The 24,332-nt window shown below is 44.9% G+C and overlaps 1 protein-coding gene across 1 annotated transcript in view; it reads right to left on the reverse strand.

Annotated features, from left to right (window-relative positions):
• Cldn14 (claudin 14) overlaps window positions 1-24,332 on the reverse strand; it is a 67,386-nt gene that overhangs the window by 23,024 nt on the left and 20,030 nt on the right. Inside the window, exon 2 of the mRNA XM_046439157.2 lies at window positions 18,214-18,351. The gene's annotated coding sequence lies outside the window, so the exon portion shown is untranslated. The remainder of the gene's footprint in view (window positions 1-18,213; window positions 18,352-24,332) is intronic.

Genomic DNA, 24,332 nt, shown 5'->3' on the forward strand with positions numbered 1-24,332 from the left:
CCTTCAAAAACTCAATTTCCAAATAAGGTCACATTCCCGGGTACCAGGGTTAGGGCTTTGGCTTGACTTTTTAGGGGATGAAATTCAACCCATACCAGCTAGTCATAGCTGTGTTCCACCAGTTACTTAGCCCTAGTTCTAAGACATGGAGTGCGACTGTGATTTCCATTAGGAAGAGGAAGAGCTCAGCTATTGCCAGTGATGCCCAAATTCCAAATTCACTTCCAACATAGTGAAGATGCTGAACCAATGGCTACTACAGTCAAGTTCATTTCCAAACACAAGGCAAAGGCTAGGTGCCTCCCAACCCCACACTCTACTCTGAAGCTGCCCCTGTGCCTCATGACACCCTCTGGTCCCGACATGAGTGCCACAGAGTAACAATAAAGGCAAAACATGTCACTGTTCAGAAACCATACAGCCCACTGTGGAGAGCCCTCCTTCCCATCAGTTATAAATTATGACATTTTCCTATTTCTTGAAATAACCCTTCATAAATAACCAGCATTATTAATAGGACTTCATAGTCTACTTAGAGAGAATTTTGCTTAGGAAAATTACAAATAGAGGATAGGAAAGTTAACTGGTGGCAAATGTAGTTAGAAGAACAGGGAAATGGATTAACTCAGTTCCTGTTTATGCTTTTATCTTCAAAAGCGAGGTGTAACTGACTGGAGGCTGTGCTTTCTCAGGATCTGTCACTGCAGAAATGTTTTGGCTAATGCTGGCCCAGGTCACACAAAATAGGAAGGGAATGGAATAGGACCTCATTTTTATCTACCCGTTGCCAATGATTTAGCTGACAACCGCAACAGGCATTTTGACATGGTCCTGTATTTGCTTATTGTTCTTTTGTGCTCTGGATGCTGGAAGATGTAACTGTTTGGAAGAGATAGATGCCAATTACTTCCCAGCTAAGGTGCCCAGGGACCCGCTGATGAAGACTGACATCCAAAAAATCATGTCTTAAAATTTAAAGCGAACAAAAGAATTGAAAGCAGAAGCTCAAACAGATCTTTGCACACTCATGTTCACAGTAGACAAGAGGTGGAATCATCCCAAGTTTCCACTGAGGGATAATGGACCAACAATAGGTGGTACACACATATGGTGGAGTATTGTTCAACCTTAAAGGGGAAGGAAATTCTGACACTTGTTACGGCATGGATAAATCCTGAAAACATTATGCTAGGTGAAATAAGCCAGTCCCCAAAGGACAAATATTGTATTCTTCCACTTAGAAGAAGTACTTAGAATGGTTAAATTCAAGTAGAAAGTAGAATGCTGGGAGATCAGGGGCTGGAGGAATAGAGAAATGGGGAGTTACTATTTCATGGGTACAGAGTTTTGATTGAGGAAGAGGAAAAGTTCTGGAGATAGATAGTGGTGACGGTGGCACAACAAGGTGACCATACTCACTGCCACAGAACTGTCCACTTAAAATGGTTAAAATGGTAATTTATGTTATGCGTATTTTCATTATTCAGCTTTCCATTACTGTAACAAAATATCTGAGAATCAACTTAAAAGAAGAAAGGTTCCCCTCACTCACAGCTTTAGAGGTTCCCGTCCACCGTCAGTTGGTCCTGCTGCTCTGGGGCTGTGGTGAGGCGGCACATCACGGGAAGGGTGTGCTGGAGCATGGCTGCTCCTCTCAGGCTGGGACAGGAAAGGGTAAATGAAGAGCCAGGCTCCCCCAATTCCCTCTGAGGGCACATCTATGACCTCAAGGCTCTCACTAGGCCCCAGCTCTTGAAGTTTCCACCATCTCCCAATAGCACCACCCTGGGGACTCAGCCTTCAACACATGGGCCTTTGGGGACATTCCAGATCCAAACTAGAGCAGTCTCTTATTAAACTCTGGAAGGTGCCGGGTTGGCTGTATTGAACGTAATCTTGCAGCTGTCCACTAGTTTATGAGGTAAGGAGTTTTATTGGCATAAACGTTCTTGGATATCAGTTGACGCAACACTTCCTATCTCCATTCTACCTAATTCTGAGAGCCAAATAGCAAATCCAGGCCCCCGTGTACCCCAGGAGGGTGGCTGCCAGGTTTGGGGCCTCGAAGCAGCGAGCCCTTCCTCCTTAGGGCTGTGCTGTGCGGGGCTCCCCTTGCGGGTAGGGGCCCTCACAGGAAGAGCTGGTGTGGAGACTGCATCAGATGGGCTGGGGAGACTGTAATGAGCCACACTGGACAGAGGTCAGACCTGTCCTGGATGCCGCTTGATTGCTACCTCCTTGATGCACAGGTCTACTGGCGCCGAGTGTCATGCCCGCAGTGGGCCTCAGACCTTATAATTTCCTCAGTGTCTTCACGCTGAGTTGTTCAATGGCGCCCACAGCTCTGTGCAGGGAGGTAGCTGCTATCGGTGCCAGGCATCTCGTCTAGCACTCACGGCTGATCTTAAGGATCTGCATTCCTTCCTCCACCTGTTGCCAGCCCAGAGTCGCCAACCCTCCCACGGGCTGTCAGAAGAGGCAGTTGTCCTGAGCAAGGCGCTGTGGGGCAGGGCTGTGTGCCTGGGCACCGAGCACTGGATTAGGAGTCATTGTAGGAACTGTCCCAAGCGCATTTTTCAAATGGTCTTGTTCTCCACCCCACTCCCAGCTGTGGGGCCAGGATGACTCTGCAGGGGCCTAAAACACCTTCAAAATATGTCACCATCAGGCATTATGGGATGAGAGAGTCAGCGGCTCAAGAAGTGCACCCAGACACCACTGGGTGCTTGACCAAGATGCTCTCAATGTTCAATTTGATACACACGGAGCAGAGCTTGTGCCCTTCCTCCCCTCAGCTTCCTGCTCCTGAACACATACCTGAACACATGTGAACACGAGCCCACACTTGGACATGAGCACAGACATGTTGGTCCTGCTGCTCTGGGGCTGTGGTGAGGTCACAGCTACATCTACAGCTGCGTAGCTACACACACGGATGCAAACCTGGACACTCACACGTGTTTTCTCCTTGGAATGACATTTGGCAGCAGTGAAGCCAACTCTTTCTGAATTCTCACCATTAAGATAAAAGGAGAATAACTCTGAGCCCAGGAAAGTCTTTCCTTTGCCTCAAGTTAAATTAGGAAGCTGCTCACCCTTCACCTTTGTCAGTACAAAACTTCAGTCAGTGGCCTCCCTAATCCTGGGTCCAGCAATTAACTAAGATCACGTATGACTTCAGGCATGGTCTGGCCCATAAACAAAGATCCCTAGATACCCCAGTGAACTCGGATCACAGAGGCTTCTTGCCTAGGTTCGTGCCCTAAAAGTAGGCACACGATCACTGGCTCAGCTCTTGTTAATCAGGAATCTCCCCTCAGTTCATGGTCGCCTCCATGAAGAAGAAGCAACACACAAAACTTTGAAAAACAGAAGAGCGGGAGTGTAGCATGTTTCAGTGAGTCAACGAGAACAAGAAAGGGAGCCCAACGTCAAACTCAATGCCATTGTTTTAATTGCCAAGTTCCTTTGGGCCTTTTCATGTTGGCTTCATGGAAATTTATGTTCGCTGGGAAGACTGTATTTGCTACAGGATCTTGCTGTGTTCGTGTAGCCTGGTAATAAAAACCATCTGCCTGAAACCTTTTTGGAACAAAGAGGGGTATAAACAAATAAGCAAATGGTCATAAAATATCAGGAGAAGGGAAAGGGCTATTTCAGAAAGGGGCCTGGCCCACAGGCAGCAGGCCAGTGTTTGCAGGAGGCTGGAGACTCCTGAAGGTCGTGTGTAGGGCCATTGTGAAAACACGTTTGCTTTTGGAACAACTTCAGTGTCTGTGGGGAGGTTGGGCCAGGCTGAATGAGCCCTGCTCTCTTCCTGACCATCGCACTCTGTGCTTGGGGCTTCACCACTGGGGAAAGAGCTGCAGCATGAAGCATTAAGCCACGAATCCCTGAAGTGGGTGAATCTTGTGTCCCCCAAACTCACATCCACCCAGAGCTTCAGAATGTGAGCTTATTTGGGAATGGGGGTCTTTGTAGATGTGATTAAAATACAATGAAAGTATGCTGGATTAGGATGGGCCCCCAATCCAATGGCTGCTGTCCTTAAAGAAAGAGGGGGACACGGGGGGTAGTCGGTCAAATGAAGATGGAGGCCAAGAGTGAGCAATGCGACTTCAGCCAGGGAGCGCCAGGGAGCACGGGAGCCACTGAAGGCTGGGAGAGGCAGAGAGATCCTCCTTCGGAATGAACTTGGCCCTGATGACACCTTGAGTTTGGACTTCTGGCCTCCAGCACTGAGGGAGAATAAAGTTCTCTGTAGGAGGAAACTCAGGTGGTCCCCCTTCTGACTAGGAGCACTGGAGCCCCAGGGCTTCATGGGGAGGGATGGGACACAGATCCAAGGACCCTGTCAGGTTCTTTTCAGTTAGGAATTGAGGACCAGGAGTAGGACAGAACTGTCCTTGGGAGAATACTTGTTTGCTGGCTGTTTTCCTGCCACATTAAGGGAGATTGAGGCTCTCTGGAGCACAAAGAAGAAAGTGAGCCACGGGGTAGAGGGCCTCTGAGAAGGGGCCTGTCCTCCTGCTCTCAGGATCAGCTCCACAGATTGGGGTGTGGGGTGCACTGCAGAGGTCCCAGTTGAGATGGGGTCTGTAAGCAGAGAGGGCTGCTCTTCTGGCTGCCCTGGGAGGCAGGGAGTGGAGGAGAAGTAGCAAGAAAGCCTAGGTTTTGGGCTTCTGATAGGTTTTTATGCTCTCAGTAAGACAGTGTTCTTGTAAACTAAGTGTGGGAAAGAGATAATTTGCAAAATTCCTTTAGTTCTTATTACCATGTAAAGATTCAGGACTGGAGATTGGATCTGTGAGGTTCTCATAATAATCTAGAAAGTTCAGGACATTAATTATAAGCCCCTACCAACAGAGAAGCTCAATTCCCCAATCCTGGTGCTTGAGAAGTGGAGCCAAGAAGGGGAATCCAGTCACATTTTGCTCAGATCTTTCCCAAATCTAACATGTTGGAGGGGAGATTTATTCTGTTCCCTGTTGGGGATCCTTAGAGGAGTCAGACCATCTCAACATGGGGGTACAACTGGGAGTTGGAGGCACAATATGACTGAAGGAAGGTAGATGGATGGGGATAGGTTGGATTCTGACTGCCTTCAACTCCTCTGTGGCATGGAGGAGACCAAGGGTTCTCATATGTCCTCCAAGCAGGTATAGCATGCAGCCAAGAGTCTGGCTGGAAACTAATGGCCCATCTTGACTTGGAATGGGGTGAGAATCCTATCAGACCTTGTGGGGATTGCATACAAACTCAAGCCTCCAAACTCAAGCTGTTAGTCCCTTAGTCCATGGTCTTCAGCAGGGATGCCAAATGGATGCCCCAAAGTTAGACCCATATCACTGGTCCTGGGTGGATGCCTGTCCAGCACACTCACAAGTACCAGCACAGTGGCCTGAAGAAGAGTGCACAGAGAGGGGATATATCCCTTCCCCATGGAGACCACAAACTTTCCTGTATACCTGCCGCCATTTTGAATGGTGGGGAGGAAGGAAGAGCTTGGATGAGAGCTGACTCTTGGCATTTACCTGCTGGAATCCATTTCAATCAGAGATTTCTTTGTTCAACCAGAGGGGTAGAAAGAAAATTAATGACAAATTAAAGTTCCCTCTGCTACCCATGGGAGAAGGTCTCACAAGGAAGAGGACTGTAGAAGCCACATCACCCCTGCACAGATGAATCGTCTGGATCTCAGATGAACCTGAGATGGTGCTACCCAGGCATGGAAGGATGATTGTTATAAACTGAATTGTGTTCCTCGAAATTCCCATATCAAAGTCCTAATCCCTGGTTTCTTCCCTTAAGCGCTCCTGTAAAGGCATTTTTTTTTTTTCTCTTCAAATCTGTTAGATGTGGCTGGATTTGGAGATAGGACCTCTATGGGGGAATTAAGGTAAAAGGAGATCATATGGATGGGTATGAATCTAATTTGACTAATGTCCTTATGAAAAGAGGAATTAAAATGCAGACACACACAGAGGGACAATCATGAGAGGACAGGGAGAGGATGCCATGTACCAGGCAAGGAGAGTGGCCTCAGGAGAGACCAATCCTGTTGATCCCTCCATCTGAGGCTTCCATCCTCCAGAACTGCAAGGAAACAAATTTCTGTTGTTAGTCACCAAGAGCATGGTGCTTTGTCACAGCCTTCACAGACTAATACAATGGCTGTGTTTGAGACCATAGGAGACAGAGCCTCCCGCAGACAACCATGTCTGACTGAGGGCCACACAGGAGCCTGGTGCTGCCTTGACTCCTGTTGGATGTCAGCTGTCACATGGGACTCCAGGGCTGAGAATCTAATCCACACACAGAAGGGGAACTGGAACTTCTGACCAGATGAATTTTAACCTGAATTGACTGAGAGTTGTTCAATTGTGAGGGCCTCCCTACTGCTGAGCTTCACCCCCAGCCCAAATCATCAGGTTTCACAACTCATTATGGAGGGGGATGAAGGCTTGAGACAAAAGTCTTCATGGAAAAGTAAATCTACAAATTCTTGCCTGAATTTCATAGCCTAAGGAAGTCATACCCAAAATACGAGCACTGTCTGAATCATAGAAGCAGGAGCCATGTACTGGAAGCTGACACTGATGTTTACAATGAAGACTAGTCCAGACAACTCGGTGCTCTAGGCTAACTGCCCCTAGCCTACAAGTTGAGAAGCAACAGTGTCATCACCACGTGCGCTGGGTTGAATAGCGCACCCATCCAAATTCTTGTCCACCCAGAGTCTCCGAATGTGGTGGAATCAGGGCTGCTGCAGATGTCATTAGTTGAGGTGAGGTCATCCTGGATCAGGGTGGGCCCTAATGCAATCAGACTGGTGACCTTAGAAGAGAGGAGACCGGGCAGAAGGCACAGGATGGCAGCTGCAGAGGTGGCAGTTATCCTGCCATGAGCCAAGGGACATTAAGGAGTGGGGCAACCACCAGGAGCTGGGAGGCAAGGAAGGATTCTCCTCTAGAGCCCTCAGAGAAACCATGGCCCTGCTGACCCCTTGCTTAGGGGCTTCTAGATTCCAGAACTTCTAGAGAGTAAATTTCAGTTGTTATAAGCCGCCTGATTGGGACCCTTGCAACAGCTGCCCTGGGAAATGTTATAAACTGAGGTCCTGAAGTGGTGGGCTCTATCAAAGGGGGCTTAGCAGCCCTTCCCCTATAGGCTAAGGCCTCCAGGGAACCAGGAGGGGACTGAGAGGCACAGGGGTTCACATGCTTCTGCGTGGAGCACCCTTGCTCCCCCTCCCAGCTCAAAGCACCCAACAAGGGCCCCTTCCAGAAGATTCTTATGGATCATTCTGGACTCCCTCAGGCAAGTGAGGAGAAAGCCCAGGAGGGAAGGAAAGAGTCAGTAGTGAACCCAGATTTTCTTTGCTTTCTAACAGGAAGCAGCTTAGAGTCTGTTTTCTTTTCTTTCCCTTCCTTTCAAATTGATCTTTCGTATCTCCAATCTTTTATCTTAACTCTTATCTTTCAGCAAACTCAAGTGGGCCCTGCATGAGCTGTGAAAATACCAAACTTCAAAGGTTTCACACAAATCATCTTAAAGGACTGACTGAAGCCCGGAAAAGCCGGAAGGAGGCCCAGAAGTCACCCCTTACATCACTGCAGTTTAACTGGTCATTGTTTTCTCTTGTGCAGGTCACATCTCTCACCCTAAATGCCCCTCCGGGGTCCTGAGCACCTGGAGATACCTGAAGACCCTCTCCCAAATGCTAGTCAGGAGAGTTCCGCTGCCCAGAGTGTTGGTGGGGGCCTCGTGGCCAAGGAACTTCCATTTCCTTTGTAGCTTCCAGGGGGGTGGGAGGGAAATGGATGGAAATGAGGGGTCTCAGTGGTGACCCTGAGGCTGGTGGGGACCTTGCAGGGTGACATATACAGGGAGGGGATGCTTTTGTGAGTGAAGAGAGAAGAAAATTAAAATAATGATAATAACACCTTTTCTCTGGTCTTGGAAAATCTACCTGGAATTGTATTTTTCATTTCTTATCTGGAGTTAGCTACCAAACAACAATTAATGGGCAAAGTACTTGCACAGCAGCGTCTGACAGGGTGAGATAGGAGGTTTCCAGTCCCAGGGGCAAGGCGAGCCTCAAATTCAGCAAGGAGCATCTGCCTCCTAAACTGAGCGCTGTTGTAGGTGATGGGGCATGAAAATGGCTGAGACAGATGGCCAAGCTTTTGTCCCCTCCGTCCAGGAAAAGACTCAGAGCTGCTGTTAGCTCTTCCTTCAGCAACACAGACACTGTCAAGAGACTCTTGGTTCTTAGCACAGGCCTGCTGTGTTTGCTTGTGCAACATCAGGCTTGTGCTAAGGCGGCCACTGTGAGGCCCTGGGGGCCTCCATCTATCCACTTGGTTGAAGACCTTCCCCCTGGTAACTTGTCCAGTCTTAGGGCTTTGTGTGGTTGCTCTTGGGGAAGGGGAGAGATGTATCAGTGACAGAGGGCCTCAAGGAGAGGGCCACACAGAGCCAGTGACTCTGGCAGCTCCTGGGAATGTGAAGGTGGCCCTGGGTCCATCTTCAGCCTTTTCCAATTTTAAACTTACAGAGAAAGTCCAGGGCCATCACCTAGTGAAGAGAATGGGCATTTTGTTTTCCCTTTGAGACAACCCAATACCAAAGAGGATGAACGAGGCCCACTCTGAATAGTCACCTGGCACACACTCAATCACCAGTAAAATTCCTTCATTTCCCAAAGAGGCCTGGAGACCTCCACTAAACATGAGGCTCCCGTGATGTCTGTTTAGGAAATTGACGGAAAAGAAAATGAGGGTCACAGGAATGCAGCATCGTGGGGAGGCCACTGTGCCGACTGGATTCCTCCTCCTGGACATGGTTCCCTGTCACCCAGTAGATGCTCTTAGAAGTAGATATGGATGACTACCAGGTTCCCTGGGTCTTCACCGCAGCCCTAGGGACTGCTTGCCACAGGCCTGAAAACCTGCCCTGAACCCTCTTTTCTCCCTTGAGCCCCCTGTATTAGTTTCCTGGGGCTGCCTGACTAGTCACCAGTGGGATTAGTGCCCACCATACTCTGGGGTGAACTTATCTGAACTTTACTACCAGTATCTACCACACTATTTTCCAAAGAGGTCACATCCTGAGGGTTGGGAAACACATGAAATCAGGGGAGCATCATTCGACCCCGTGACTTTCTCTCACTGATGGAAGCTGCCATCCTCGCAGCTTGTATACCCTGGGCCACGCCCATCCCAGCAGAATCCTGTCTGTCTGTTCTGGGAGGCAGGAGCCATCTTCTCTCCCCATCACACTAGGGAGCCCATTAGCCGAGCCCTAGGTCAAGTCCAAATGGCTGCACCTGACTCTTCAGCACCCTCCCGACATACATCTTCCCACCGTCGAAGGGGTTCCCATTCATGCTTCTCCATCCTCTGTCCTCTGGCCACTGTGCCCTCTGTTGCTCTCCTCCTCCCTCCTGGGCACTGGACCCAGCACATCTCCACACAGGTTGGTTCCACTGACTAGGATGCCCTGCGATCCTTCCTTCCTCAGCCAGGCTGCCCTGATGTGTTTTGCAGGAATGTGAATTCCCCATTGCCTCTCTGGTTCACGGTGTTTCACCAACAAGCCATCTCCCCAACTATATTGGGCTTGCATGTCCGCGTTTCTACCCTGTGGCACATTACAGCAACTGAGACCAGTTCATAAGTTTTCACTGACAATGAAAGGTAATGTAGCCTCTTTGCTTTGTGGGCTGGGTTCCTACAGACAATTACCAGGAGGGACTGAGTCAGTTTAGGATTTTAATGACAAATGAGTAGGATTAGAGTAGGGTCATTAGGAGGAGTTCAGAGTTGAAGGCTTGTCTGTCCCTGGGCCTGCAGGGGAGCTTGTGGACAGCGTATTCCAACTTGACCTCCTGAGTCAGAATTTCAGGAGGTGGAGCTGGGAATCTGCTTTTATGTCAGTCTAGCCCAACCAGGGATTCTGGTGCATGGTAAAGGTGATCTGGACATTGACAGGGGTGTTCACTCTAGGCTTGCTAGTGCAGCAGGGGACAATACTAGCGACATAGCTCACAGAGTTCCATAGGCAAAGCCAACAGAGACTGAGTGCTTCCTAGGTGATCAGTTGCCTCCAGCACTGCTGTTCCTTGTCTCTGGTTGTGGAAGGATGTTCTCACATAATCAAACACTGTCGGGGAGAATCTGAAGGTCTCCAGTGTGATCCCATGGGCAGCGCTGAGCCAGCAGCCTGCCTCAGCCACAAAAAGAGAGTTGACTTGTCTTCCCATTTGGGTTCCCCTGAGTGGGGGAATTAGAGCGTGTTGTTCATTTATAATGTTTGCTTTGCTTTTGGAAACACCTCGGGGCAACTCAGGATAGGTTTTCACAGTGGTGTTTGCCTTGGCTTAGCTGCAAAGTCCCCCCTTTTTAGCCTGTTTATGGCGAGTTAGCACATGGCCCCATATCCAGGAGCCCCACACCAGACCTAGCAGAAAGCAGGGGATGCATGGAGGGCAGGGTCAGGTTTCCCCAGATCCACCTCATCTTGGAGCTAGTCCGAGGTCAGGCTGGGCACCAGGCTGTTTGGACTTTACAGCCTCAGAGATGCCTCCAGACATATGCCGCCATAGCCTGACCAACAACCAGCAAGGAAGACATTCCGTTCTTTTAGCACCTACTCTGTGTTCATATTTTCTTTTCTTTTTGAAAAGTCAACTCACTTTCCATAGTAAATTGTGGATCCTTCTTGATGTTTATGCTCAAGTTTCAAACAGATGCCTTGTTACTTGTTAATAATAATAGCATCTGTGCCAGCGATTCCATTTACATCGTTTCATTTAATCCGCACAGAACTCTATGCAGAGGGTATTATTAGATCCCACTTCATGATGAGAAACAAACTCATGGAGTCTGGGTGGCCCAAGATGACCCATTCTCAAATAGAGGGCGAATCCGTAGCACATCTTCTCAGTGAGTGATTGCTTCCACTTGGCTGGTGATCTGCCACATCCTGAACCTCCAATGTCATCCCCAGCTGCTCTCCTTTGCCTTGAAGTAGGGCCAAACTTATCTGAGGGCTCAACAATTTTATCTTAGCCCGTATTTACTTTAGATGTAGCTTATAGCAGCAAAATGACAAATGAAGAAAGTTACCTGTTTACAGGAACACATCTGCAGGGTATGAATATGTTATCATGCGGGTCTCTGTAAGTGGCGCTTTCTTGAAATGAAAGCATAATTGGGTTACACTAACGTGGAGGGTAGAAACAGGTTAAAATCCAAGAGAGACTGTTGGAATATGGCCATGGTCACCTGACCCAGGGAGGGTCCCATTCAAAGGCCTGTGGATGTTGGGTGGATTCTGATAGTGAAGAAGAGGTCCCCTGGGAAATGAGTGGGACATTTGGGACTGAGACTATGAACTGGAAATATGGGCTTTAGGGAATGAGTCCAAGAAAATCACATTTTCTTACTGGAAGGCTCCTTCTTCCTGTTTTCCCCACATCTGCTGTACTGACATGGATGCAGCCCCAGCCCACACCGACTAGGCCACTACTTGGATTGGTGGTGACTGCAGGGGTCATGTTCATTTCTCTTTTCAGCAGCCTGGGGCTAAATTAAAGAACTTGAAGGGAAACTCCACAGGCTCTGAGCCAGCCCCAACCCTCAATAGGTGCTGTTCTGAAGGAAGATAGTTACGGAGATGAGTGAACATTTGGACTTTATGATGTGGCCATGAGAGAACACTGGATAAATACAAAGTCCTATGAATTTAAAGGTTATTTACTGGCTTAATCCCAGGAACTCAAAAGGGACTAGACTATGATTTAAAACTTGGATCCCAGGCATGGACCATCCATACCAGTTTACAAATACTGGGTGAGGCAGGCTGGAAAGGGTTAATGCTAATTTCCTTTCAATATCCTGAAAACACCACTCTAAACTAAGAACAGAAGATATCACCATGAGTAAGAGTAACACTTCCACATTGGCTGCCCACAATGTGTTACATGTTTACATATATCAACTCTAACATCCCCCGACTGAGGTATTATTGTCCCAGTTTTGCGTTTTGGGGAATAAGAGATTCAATGAGCCCAGTGACTTATCTGAGGTTATAATGTTAGCAAGAAGTAAGGCCCAGAGTGAAAGGGATCCTTTCTTCTCTAAGTTGGCTCTCACAAAATACTATTCTTACCCTCATTGGGGTCTGAGGTGGTGTCACATTATATTTCTGCACTAGCTAGAAGATTGGGGACAATTATGACATCCCTGCAGTATGCCTGGGGGTCAGTCCTGGAATTATCAGAGTTCACCCTCAGCTGAGAAAGGAGTTTTGCAAGGAAATGATACCTTAGATTTCCCCCGCTAGTGCACAAGCATTACTTGAGAGGGCTATGGTATGTTAGAGATATATGACTGTGACATCTTGTAAATTTTATAGCTACTGTCTTACACTTCACCAGCATTCCTGATCTTGTTGTGGTGTTCACTTCAAATGGTATTGTGTGAATGAGTGTGTAAGAAACAAATGCAGGTCATGCATTATTTGACACGAATGTATTTAGGAACTAATTTCCCCTTGAACAGCATGACTTTGTTTATCCACTGATTTTTTAATAAATAGTTTATTTGCATTCAAAATATGATAGTAATAAAACTACTTATTATCTATGGAACAAAACACTGAATATTTCCCACTGGATATTTAATAGAAACCATATTTCTATTAAAATGTTTTTGTAACCTTGAATACATCTGTCCTAAAGGAAGGAAAAGTTCTCAATCCAGGCTCATATTAGATTTCTAGGGAAGCTTTTTAACAATTTTTAATGCATGGGCCCCACTCCTAGACCAAAAATTCAGATCTCTTGAGAAGTCTGTTCTGGGAAGTGATAATTTAGAAAACTTTATAAGTGATTCTAACATGCAGCCAATGTTGAGAAATACTAGATTTAGGCAATAATGGATTTTTAAAATAATGCAGTAATGTCTTATTAATATCAGTACATCAATGTTTCACACCAGAGAAAAGTCTGTTATGCACTACAATCAAGAGTTTTGAATACAACACAACTAGACACATGCAATTAATATCATGAATACAAGAAATCAGTAAGTTCCAGAAACAAAGTAGAAGCTCAATAAATATTACTAAAAGAGTAAAGGAATGATGACATCTTGCAAAAGATTATATGAAAAATCATATTTTGATGGACCTACAATGTCATTGTTAGATGAAAGATCACTGATAAATAAGTTTTAATTAATCATAGTACTAAATCTATTATGAGCCACATCCAAATTTTAAAAAATGCTAAAAACAGAAAGCTAGGAGCCTTATAATTAATGAAACAAAGTATTTTAAAACCACTGTTCTTTTGCTACTTGGCTCCAATTGTTATACCACTAACTTCCACTAGATGCCGCTGTGATCTGCTCCTTCAGGCTCTGAAAGGCAGTCTGAAAACCACTTTTACACAGTATTTAAAGTTGAAATAGTGTACCCCTTAAGACAAAAGACTTAAAAATTTCATAATTCGAGGAGCTGTATTCCAGTATTTCTCTGTTAAGATTTATCTGACGTATTTCATGAAGTGTAAAATTATTTGAAAATAAATTGAAACGTCTTGTCTCCTTGAGGACAAGTTGTTGCTTCCCTTCTATCCACATCCCCAGATGTCACATTTCACTTGTGTCAATCTCATGACTAGTCTACAGTGGGTTTTATGGAACAGATAGCAATATTGACAGGAGGGCTAGTGTTGGACTTAAATAAAATAAAAAGTTTTACTTAAAGGAAAAAAATATAATGTCTTCTAATCTGAAGATAGCAGATTCACTGCTTGTCCTGACAGGACAAGTTGGGTGGAAAAGGGCCCTGAGCTTAAATCCCAGTCCAATGTTGGTGCTGGTTATTGACCTAGGACCTCCTTGGCTAAAACCCTAAATTCTCCCTGTTGGGTGAGAATTACTCTCCCAGAAAAATGATAAAAGCTATAGGGCCAAACGGAAGCCCACAGAACTTCCAGAGATGTGCTCAGAGGAGAGCAACTTGGCTCTAGCAATCTCCAGTAAGATGAGAACAGACACTGAGAGTAAGTACTTCAAAGCTTTTACAGTAAATCTGTAATGTTATGTCTGTTAAGTCTAATAAAAAGAAATTGGGAGGCTGGGAATGTCATTTAGTGGTAGAGCACCTGCTTAGCATGTGCAAGGCACTGAATTCCAAAAGTTCCAGTATTTTACAAAAATATCAACCCATAAGAGATGAGGGTTTTTTTGTTTTCTTATTTTTTGTTGTTTCTTATTTTTTGCTGGGGGAGGGAACCTCAGAATCAAGGTCAAAAGAAATCCTAAGAACAGCAAACTTATGGGAAACCCAGCCTCTGAGCCTGCAGTTAGCAGCTCACCAAGAGTTCACCAGCCCTAAAGTCTCAGGGACTCTTCAGGGACTCTGAACCATCACCCTTCACAGAGGCTTCCCTTGCTCAGCGCACATATAAAAGAGCGAGCTAAACTGGCCCTGGGGCAAGAGGAACTCAGATGTTCAAAGTGAAAAGAAAATGCAAAATCACTCTGAATTGCCAACTCTCATATATATAGGTTCAGAATCCAGGCACAGTGAGAGTTCTATAGTAGACTTCTTTTTGGTTTGATCCAGCAAAATCATCTGGCTTTGATGGAAGGGAAGTCTAAGGTGCCATAGCTTTCCATTTATGAGTAAATGTGAGTTGGTCACTTTGTTGCTCTTAAGAATGGCCATGGGTATGCTGTCATACTGTCAATGCTTTTTTCGGAAAAGCCGTCTGGTGATATCTATCAAAATGTGAACTGTAAATACTCTTTAACTCAGCAGTTTTAAATGTATCATTAAAAGATTAGATACTAGGGCTGGGATTTTGGGTCAGCAGTAGAGTGCTCGCCTAGCAGATGCGAGGCCCTGGGTTCGATCCTCAGCACCACGTAAAAAATAGATAAATGAAGGTATTGTGTCCAACTGCAACTAAACAATAAATGTTAAAAAAAAAAAAAAAAAGGTTAAGGGCTGGGGTTGTGGCTCAGTGGTACAGCGCTTGCTTAGCATGTGTGAGGCACTGGGTTCGATCCCCAGAACCATGTAAAAATAAAAAATAAAGGTATTATGCCCATCTATTTTTTTTTAAAAGTCATGTTTAAAAAAAAGATTAGATACTGCCATGTATGGTGGCACATGCCTGTACTCCCAGCAACTTGGGAGGCAGAAGCAAGGAGATCAAGAGTTCTAGGTCAGCCTGAGCAACTTAGCAAGACCCCATTAAAAAAAAAAAAATTAGATACTTCTTTAGAGGCTAACATGGAAAGAGTTCCAAGACACGATGTGAAGTAAAGGAAGGAAGTTGAAGTACGATAGGCACAGCATGATCTTATTTGTGTGAAAAAGAAGCACATGCATTTTGAAAACTTTAGAAAAAACTGTTCACAATGGTCCCCTCTGGGAAGTAGAGTCAAGTAACAAAGTTGGAGAGAAGGACTTTCACTTTTATCCTCATACCCTTCTGTATGGTTTCATTATTTTAAAAGTAAAACATGCAATGATTTCATATAGAACAAGGTCCTCTCTGTGAGCATTAAGAGCAAGAAGAAATGGCAAAAAATATCAGTCAGACATAACCTGAAACAAGGGGTTTCATAAAATAGCAGTCCCTAAAGCTCAAGAGATATGGGCAACAACAACAATGAAAAACAACTTCTAGTTTGCTCTCACCTATGGCCAGTGAATATTTTTAGAAAAAAGCAATAGCTGCCTCAGGGGACCCCACAAAACCCAGTACAGCAGGGGCCCATGGCTTCCAGGGATTGTGGCCATCACCATGTGAAAAAATTCAGAGAGAACTGCCCAAGTGTTTAATTACTGTGTGGAAATGGAACCAAAAGAAAGGAGTTTAGGGTTGGTTATGTAAATATAAAATGGTTGTCTGGCCCTGCTTCATAAACAGAGTGTGCTGGCTAGCAGTGGCACTGTTAACTTTCACAAGAGGGACACACCTTTCTTTTCTAATTCTATCCTACACAGTGCTGATTCATTATGATACCACTGTTCTCAGAAATATTTTTCTTAAAAGCTATATATAATTATCATACACATACAGAATTAAATATATGTACACACACACACATCATGCTCTGTGCTCTCAGCCAGTGAAATCTAGGAAGGAGCTTGTCATGTATTCTTTGTTGCCCTTAGCGCAGCACACTCCACTACAAATACTTCCAGCCAATGAGTATTTTCAGTGCTGTCCTAAGTTGTGCATGTTCTGTAAAGTACGCTATTTACTCTATCTTGGCCTTTCTGCTACTTATTTCATGTTCTAGAGATCATTTTCATCCACAGCTGTGGGTAAAAAGTGTTTAAATAATAGTTCTGGACTTGCCGTGAAGAGACAAAGGAAGAATACTATGCTCATTGTTAATCAGCCAGTTTTCATGCAACTCAAACTGCCTTTGTGGCAATAATGGAAGAAGCAGATGGTGAAGTTCAGCAAGCCATGGGGGACAGGTGGAAGTCCTTTGCATTTATGATGGACATCTTAAACAGCATTGCAGGGCTGGGAGAGATGAAAAAGGGGACTTGACGAGGGTATCAAGGTAGGAACCAGAATCAAGCTCAATAAAGACCCAAAGAGCAAGCACACTTCTATGCCCTTCTATGCCATGTTCCATTTGACAGATACTGTTGGGAGGCTTCAAGAAGCTAGGAGTGGTAGGTAGGGGGCATGCAGGCACAGGGCCATCCCCTACAGGGACACCAGAGCACTCAGATCTCCCACTACACTTAGGAACAACATCTTTTAGCCAGGGTCAACTGAATGGCTGCAACGTCACTGAAACCAGTAGCAAGAAGGGACATAGTCTTTTTAAAAATTCCCCTTGCAGTAAGTAGTGTGGGAGATGAAAGGGTCCAGAGTGGGGACCTGCTTCAGGACACTGCCTTGTTGAGCAGGCAGGCACCATTCATCGTGGGACTTTCATTTAACTGAGAGGGGCCTGCAAATTTAGGCTCAGAAATGAATTCTCCGGAGGCAAGGGAGAGGCTGAGCATGCCTTCCCCGGGGCCTTTCCTCCTGATGGGCCCTTCCTTTATTTATTTAGAGCACTGAGCCTTTCCTCTGAGTAAATACTGAACAAATACTTTAAAATCACACGTTTAAACAGTGTCAAATTATTACCCCGCCTCCACCTGGCCCTAGGCATGGCTGTCGTGCTCACTGGTTATCTCCTGATTTTCCGCAGTTGAGCAGGCGGAGACCCTAGCATTACAGGTACCTCGGGATCTGCACGTGTGGGGGAAATATTAGTGCAGCACACTCTACTCCTATATGGCGGAACTTCCACCTATGTGTGTAACTTCCGTCTCACTGTGTGGAGCTTCTGCCCTAGTGGGGGAACTTCCGCCTCACTGGGCAGGGAGCTTCCGGTGTCAGCCATCTTGGGAGGAGCTCAGGCCGGAAGTTACAGGCAAGCCTGAAGGAGTCTTGGGGCTGGGGAGTGAGAACGGTGCCTTTTCTTATTTTGGGCTGAGTTCTGAGAGGGGTAGATGTTTGGAAGTGGTGTTGGCCTCAGGGAAGCAAGAATGGAGATGGGACGATGTTTACAGCCACAGAGAAGAGAAGTCTTGGTGAGGCACCCACCCAGGGACTCCCGCGAAGAGAAATATGGTGGAGGGAGAGTTACTGCGGAGGAGTACTGCCCTGAACATTCAGAATGAAAGCATCATTGTTTTTGGATTGATGCTTTAGAAACCAAAAACTCTGTTTACTGGCCACCTATACAACCTATTAATCCCCCAAGAACTTAAAGGCTTAAGTCCCTATTGTATACATGCTGTATCCCCTGCAGACTTGGGGTGTGGGGTGGGGTGTCCAGGCTTTTCTAGAGCAAAAGCTGCAAACACCTAGAGTCCAGTTATGTCTGGGATGCAGTAGGATTCTCAGCCACCTGATTTTCGGATTGACAGTTACAGAACTGGACCAGAGAAGCAGCAAGTTTCTGGGTGCATTCACCCACCAGCCAGACTGGAAATACTGGAAAAGCAGAGGCAGCTAACCTTGGAGGCCTTGTCAGTATTTTCTTTCTTTTTGGCCAGTTCAGTTTTGAATAGAAACTGGAATAATAATTATAATGATACATGTTTACAGATTTTAACTAATTAATCCCTTGGAGTCCTCTTTTGGGGTAAAAGCATTCTACCCACCTCATACATCAGGAAAACAAGAGGCCATATGGTTTGGCTGGGCTGGGTGGTCGTTGGTGTCAGTAGAAGAGTGGAGACTGTGGCTTCAATAGTCCTTGACTTCTTGGCCTGTGTCCAAATCGTTGGGCCTTGTAGCTCCTAGAAAGGTGATACATGAGAAATTAAAGTGGACCAAACTATAAACTAGCAGGAGCAGTTGCCTGTAGTCAGGAGGACAGGCCCTGTGGCCCTGCCTGTGCCTGTTTCTCTTTGAGGGACAGCCTTGGAGAGGAGGAAAACCCATTAAACCAGAAGAATTTTGTCCACCTTTAATTACCAATTAAAACATTCTGTAAAGAACATTCCCCCTGAAAAAACCCTCCAAGTTACTGTGAAGTTTTCATCTTTCCCTTTTGAATCCCAAGATCTACAGCCATGTAATCCAATGTTGGGAAAACATTTATTTGCAGAAACACCTACTGGGGTGTTGGGGACACCCATAACAGGGCAGGGAATGATGGAGCCAAATCCTTGAAGTAAGGCCCTGACCTACTGAAGAACTTTCTTTACCCTTTCTGTCAAGAGATTGTCTCCTGATTCTTTGTTCTCCTTTGAAAGCCACAAACTGGAGTGAGGTAGTAGGGGTATAGATGAGGGGAGGAAAAAAATGAAGCTTTTCAATGGTCATGGCAATTTCAAGGTAAGGAAAATGGTAGGAACACAGGAGGAAGCAGCCTTTGGCCCTAGTAGACACAAATAAAGGCATGAAAGTCAGCAAAGAGATCCAGGCTGGACTCCCAGAGAAAATTGCATATGGTTGTATAAGTGAGCAGTCATGGTCAAATGTAGTCTTTTCAGGGTGGTTCCAGGCAAATTAGCCCTGTTTGGAAGCATGGTATTGCCATCTTAGTGGATTATTCCTCTGAAGCCCCCCAGTGGGCGTTTACTTAGTCTTGATCCTATCCTACTTTGTGTCTTTGTCCAACTTTTTATATGTGAATACTGTTGTTCCCAAATTTAGTGGTAGACTTCTTAGTAGTAGGGACCAGGGTTTTCATGATAAATGTTAATTAAAATGATTCATCAAAGAACTCCTCCTTGTGTATCATCAGCTGAGAGACATAAACCAATTTCAGTCTTATTCCTATTACTTGATTTTCTTTCATTGTTCCAGCTTTCCTTTTAGGGTCTAGTGTTCCTGAGTCTTCCTTGATTCAGGGGGCACATCTGTGAACCATGTGTTTATTTTCTTTGCTCCTGCACAGTGGTTTTTTTTTTTTTTTTGCTACTACAGGAAGTTTGGTAGATTCAAAAGTATAAAGATCCACACTAAGACCTGAGATGATAATCACTGACGCTATCAGCAAGTCTGGATACCCACATCCGCTTAGAGAATGGTTGTCCTGAGAAGCTCATCCCAGTCCTAATTCTGCTTGGTCTGTTTTGAGGTGATAGCCTCATATTGAAGTAATTTCTCCCCTCTAAAGGGTCTAGAATTGGTTCAGTTGTAATCTATTTTATGTAGTTGACTGCCTCAAGAAACCTGGAAAAGGTTATTAGGAGTGTGTGTCTAGGCATATGGATAACTGTTCCAACCCAACAGTCTGTGAACACCATTAGTAACCCTTGAAATGGTTCTCCAGGAAGTGCCAGTTGTTAATGACTTTGCCCCGATGCTCCTGTGTGAGCTGAATAAAGAGATAATGTGTACTCTGGTTTCTCTTCAGATCGTATAAATCTTTCGCCTTTAATAAAGAGATAATGTGTAACTTTGCCAGTAGCCAGGTGCTCGAGTTGATGGTTTGCTCAGGGATGGTGTGCCATTTGAGCCCAGAAAACATTGCCAAAGAAACAGTGCAAAATTAATGACTCTGCTGTTGAGAGACAGAAGAGGGACAAACTGATAAGCTGATGATGCTGTGTCCCCTTCTACTGACTGAGAGAAGGGCTACACCGGAGGCAGGCAGATATACTAACACAACTTTCACATGGCGAGGGGGAGAGACATTTTATATCAGTAACTCTGAATTGACTTTCACTTTCTAGGAAGATATTGTATGGAAGTGCAGAGACATAGAAGAAAAATATGGCCTCAGGATGTTTTTAATCTAGCTAAAGTTCATGAGTGGAAACTAGTTAAAATGTAAGAAACTGTAATATCACACTATGAAATAATAGCCTTTAAAGTAAATGAAATTGATTAATGTGTACTGAGAGTTAAGTGGGAAAGGCCAGAAGCAGGACAAGATACCATGTACGTAGAAATTAAAGCCAAGCACATGTATGTATGTGTGTGTGTGTGTGTGTGTGTCTATATGAAAATGCATAAAGGGGACTGAAAGAGGCCTCATTAAAAAGAGGCAGAGCTGCTTTCTGGGAGGGAAATGAGGTTGGGGAGTGTGTTGAAGGGAATCCTTTACCTTTTTACTTCATGTACTTCTGCTTTGACTACATTATTTAAACAAGAAAGTATTTATACATTTCTTAGGTTAAAAAGGAAAAGAGTGAAAAATATAACATCAGAGCAAGTGCATGATCAATTCCAGGAGTGATCCTAAAGCTACCTGCCCACTACCTTATAAACTCTTCAACTTCTCCCCTTCCTTCTTATTCACAGAATCCTAATTTTTCTTGGGAATCTACCCATTTATCTGAAGGTTGAAATGGCTGTATGTCTTTGGAGATACCTGGAAAAACATAAAATCATAGTGGCCCCATCTTGCAGTGACTTGTTGAGTTAGGTCATGTGATGCAGTCAGGGACAATGGGATTTGAGATGATGTCCAGGGGCAACTGGGTAAAGCTTTTTTGCTCTTAAAAAGGGGAATGAAGAAGATAAAGCACTTTTTCCTTCTACTGGATGGTGCAGTTTTTGCCTGTGATAACTCTCAAGGTGGCAGCCATCTTTGCCTTTGGGAGCTACCCTGGGGACCAAGCCAAATGAGGATGTTGGTAGGAAGGTGGAAAAACTTGTGTCCTTGAAGACAGTTAATAAGCCTCTGAATCAACCTCCCTGGAGTTGCCCTATGTCAGGACTTGAGAGAGAACAGGTTTTTATTTTTGCTTAGGCCAGTCGAAGAGGGATCATCTGGTATTTGCAGCTCAGTCCAGATGGTGGTTACTGGGAGCTCAGTTTGGTTGTGAGGCCTCAAGCCCCTTTGTATCTGAGGGGAAATTTGGGTCCTTGGTGCCCCCTAGGAACTAGGACACACTACAGAATGGTGGTGGGGGGGTCATGAACTTTTTGTGGTGGCAGGAGAGAGGGAGCTCAGGGGAAGCTGAGAAGTCATCCAGAGACAGGGGCACTCACTGCCCTGGCGGCTCAGCAGCAAGAGGTCAATGAGGTGAGGTAGGAAGAGAGTAGAAAATTGAACCTCAGGCTGGCCTCTGAGGTATTTGTTATGAGTTCTGAGAGGCAGGAGCTGTACTTGGGAGGCCAAAGGAGCCATCTCAGTTTAGGGCTACATGAAGGGAAGTTTCCTTCCCCCAGAGCAAAAAGCACCTCAGCTCTCAAGGGGGATGTGGGGAGAGAGAACATTATTGGACTCTGGGAGCTGGAGTGAACTTGATATTTTGGCAGCTGCTGCTCTGAGCAGAGCCATGGCCTTATAGAACCCAAAGGACTGCAAGAACTGGGCAGAGCAGAGCTGGGGACCCCCTGCCGGAATGCTTGGAGTCCTTCAGAGGCTCTGATGCTTTCCATTAGTTTGTCAGTGTGTCTACCTGAATTAAACCTCCCTGATCCCAAGCTGCTATTGACTTAAAACATTTTAAACCAGGATCATCTCATGTACGTCAGAGCTGGAACCCTGAATGGAGCATAGTAAATTGAAGTCTTAACTGTGGTTGCTTGGGAGTGTGTGTGTGGCGGGGAGAGAGATGGGTAAGGGGCGAAGAGAAGAAAGGAGCAGGAAGAGAACAGGGGAGGAGGGAGAGGAAGTGTGAGGAGGATGACTGTTCTTTTTTTATTTACATAAATTTTCCCCACATTTTAAAGAGGTTCCTTATAGTTGTACGTACTGATGAGATGGGATGACTGGTCTACAGGATGGGGTGGCTGGTTTCCGCCAGGCCCTGAACCCCTTCCCTTGCCTGAGGTATCCATTTCCCTCACTGGTCTTGCCTCCAGCTTGACAGCAAGTGCCTCACTTGCTCTTAGAATGAAGGCAAGGAAGGCCTACTCCTACAATGCAGACCCAAGAAAAGTCAAAACTGCAGCCCTGGGCTTTCAAATTGTGATCTGTGGAACTCTCAAGTGACCCAGAGTCCTGTGAAAGTGCTTCTGGGACTGCAAATGGTCAACTAAGATCTCAGGTAAGAAATGTTTCACTTCATACCCTTTAGGATGGCATTATCAACAGAACAAAGCAAACTTCCCAGAAAACAAACATTGGTGAGGGTCTGGGAAACTGGATTTGGCATGGTTGGTAGGAAGGTAAAATGGTGCAGCCATTGTGGAAAACAGTATGGACATTTCTCAAAAATTACGTATAGAATTACTGTGGGATATAGCAATTCCTCTTCTAGAGAGATTCCCAAAGGACTCACAACAAGGACTCAAATATTTATACTCCAAATGTTCATAGCAGCATTATTCAGAATGGCCAAAAGATGGGAATAATCAAAATGTGTATTGATGGATGAATGGATAAATAAAATGTTATGTATATTTGCAATGGAGTATTATTCAACCTTAAAAATTAATGAAGTTCTAACATATGATACAATGTGGACCACTGCTAATATTATGGCCAGTGATATAAGCAAGGTATAGAAGAAAAGATATTGTGTGATGCCACTTATATGAGGTACCTAGAGTAGGCAGATTCATGGAGACAGAAAATGACTGATGTGTCACAGGCTGGGGGAAGGGCTGGGAGTTAGTGTTTAATGGGCTCAGGGTTTCTGTTTGGGATGATGAAAACATTCTGGCAGTGGATAGTGGTGGTGGTTGCACAATAATGTAAATACTTAATGCCACCAAATTTTACATTTAAAAATGATTAAAATGGTAAATTTTATGTTATATGTATTTTAAAAAATTAAAAAATTAAATGTTTTCCATCTACTAAAAAACTATAATAGGTGCAGCACAGACACTGAGATACTCAATCTATCAGAGAATGCGTGGATTAAACTGGGCTTCCTCTGTACTCAAGCTGCTTCTGGAATTTCTGACAGGAAGTTTGCATTTATTGCAAATATGCCAGTGGTTAGGAAGTTTGTATCTCCAGCATTGATCCTTTAAAGAGCTGGACTTGCTTTTATCCACTCACATAAAATTGTGGAGCATGGTTTCAACATGCCAGAAGAGCCAGCTGTGCAAAGCAGTTTCTGACATGTTGAGCCACGAGTTTATCTTTTGTCACTTACTGTAAGTTTTTGGTGTTTTTTGTCTGACTTATGCTTATGAATCAGAATGAAAACTACAGTTAGATATGAACAATGGTTCTGCTGCAGAACCACCTGGATCAGTTTGATCAGAGTACCTTAACATGGTCGTCTGGAACTTCTCTTTTAATGTTATATTCATCAAAATATGCAAATATTATACATTTGAACTTGTAAAATCAAATTTTGCCAGTAAGCCAGGTGCAGTGGCACATGCCTGAAATCCCATTGACTCTGGAAGTTGAGGCAAGATCAGTGTGTTCAAAGCCAGCCTCAATAACTTAGTGAGGTCCTAAGCAACTCAGCAAGATCCTGCCTCAAAATAAAAAATAAAAAGGTTTGGGGATGTGGCTTAGTGGTTAAGCACCCCGGGTTCAATCCCCAGTACCAAAAAAAAAAAAAAAAAAAAAAAAAGTTGTCAATAAAACACTAGGGATTCTACCATATTTGAATTCCAAAAAGTTTCTGCTGTTAAAAAAAAAGTCTGAAAAGTCCTATAATTGTTCAATTCCCATCTCTTTCAATTCAGTGAGCCTTCATTAAAACCTTTGTTCAATTCTCAGCTGGATACAGTGAGTTTTTGAGGGATGAGGCATATCACAGGAGACTTAAATTCTGATTGTAAGCTGGGAATGGTTTTTACACTTTATTTTTAAAATTTTTATTCTCTCTCTCTCTTTTTTTTTCCAGTTATTGGGGATTGAACCCACAGGTCCTGCACCACTGAGCCCCATCCCCAGCCTTTTTAT

Source organism: Marmota monax, unplaced genomic scaffold, assembly GCF_021218885.2.
Source record: "Marmota monax isolate L192 unplaced genomic scaffold, Marmota_monax_Labrador192_F-V1.1 WCK01_AAM20220418_F8-fsc00125, whole genome shotgun sequence".
Taxonomy (NCBI): domain Eukaryota; kingdom Metazoa; phylum Chordata; class Mammalia; order Rodentia; family Sciuridae; genus Marmota; species Marmota monax.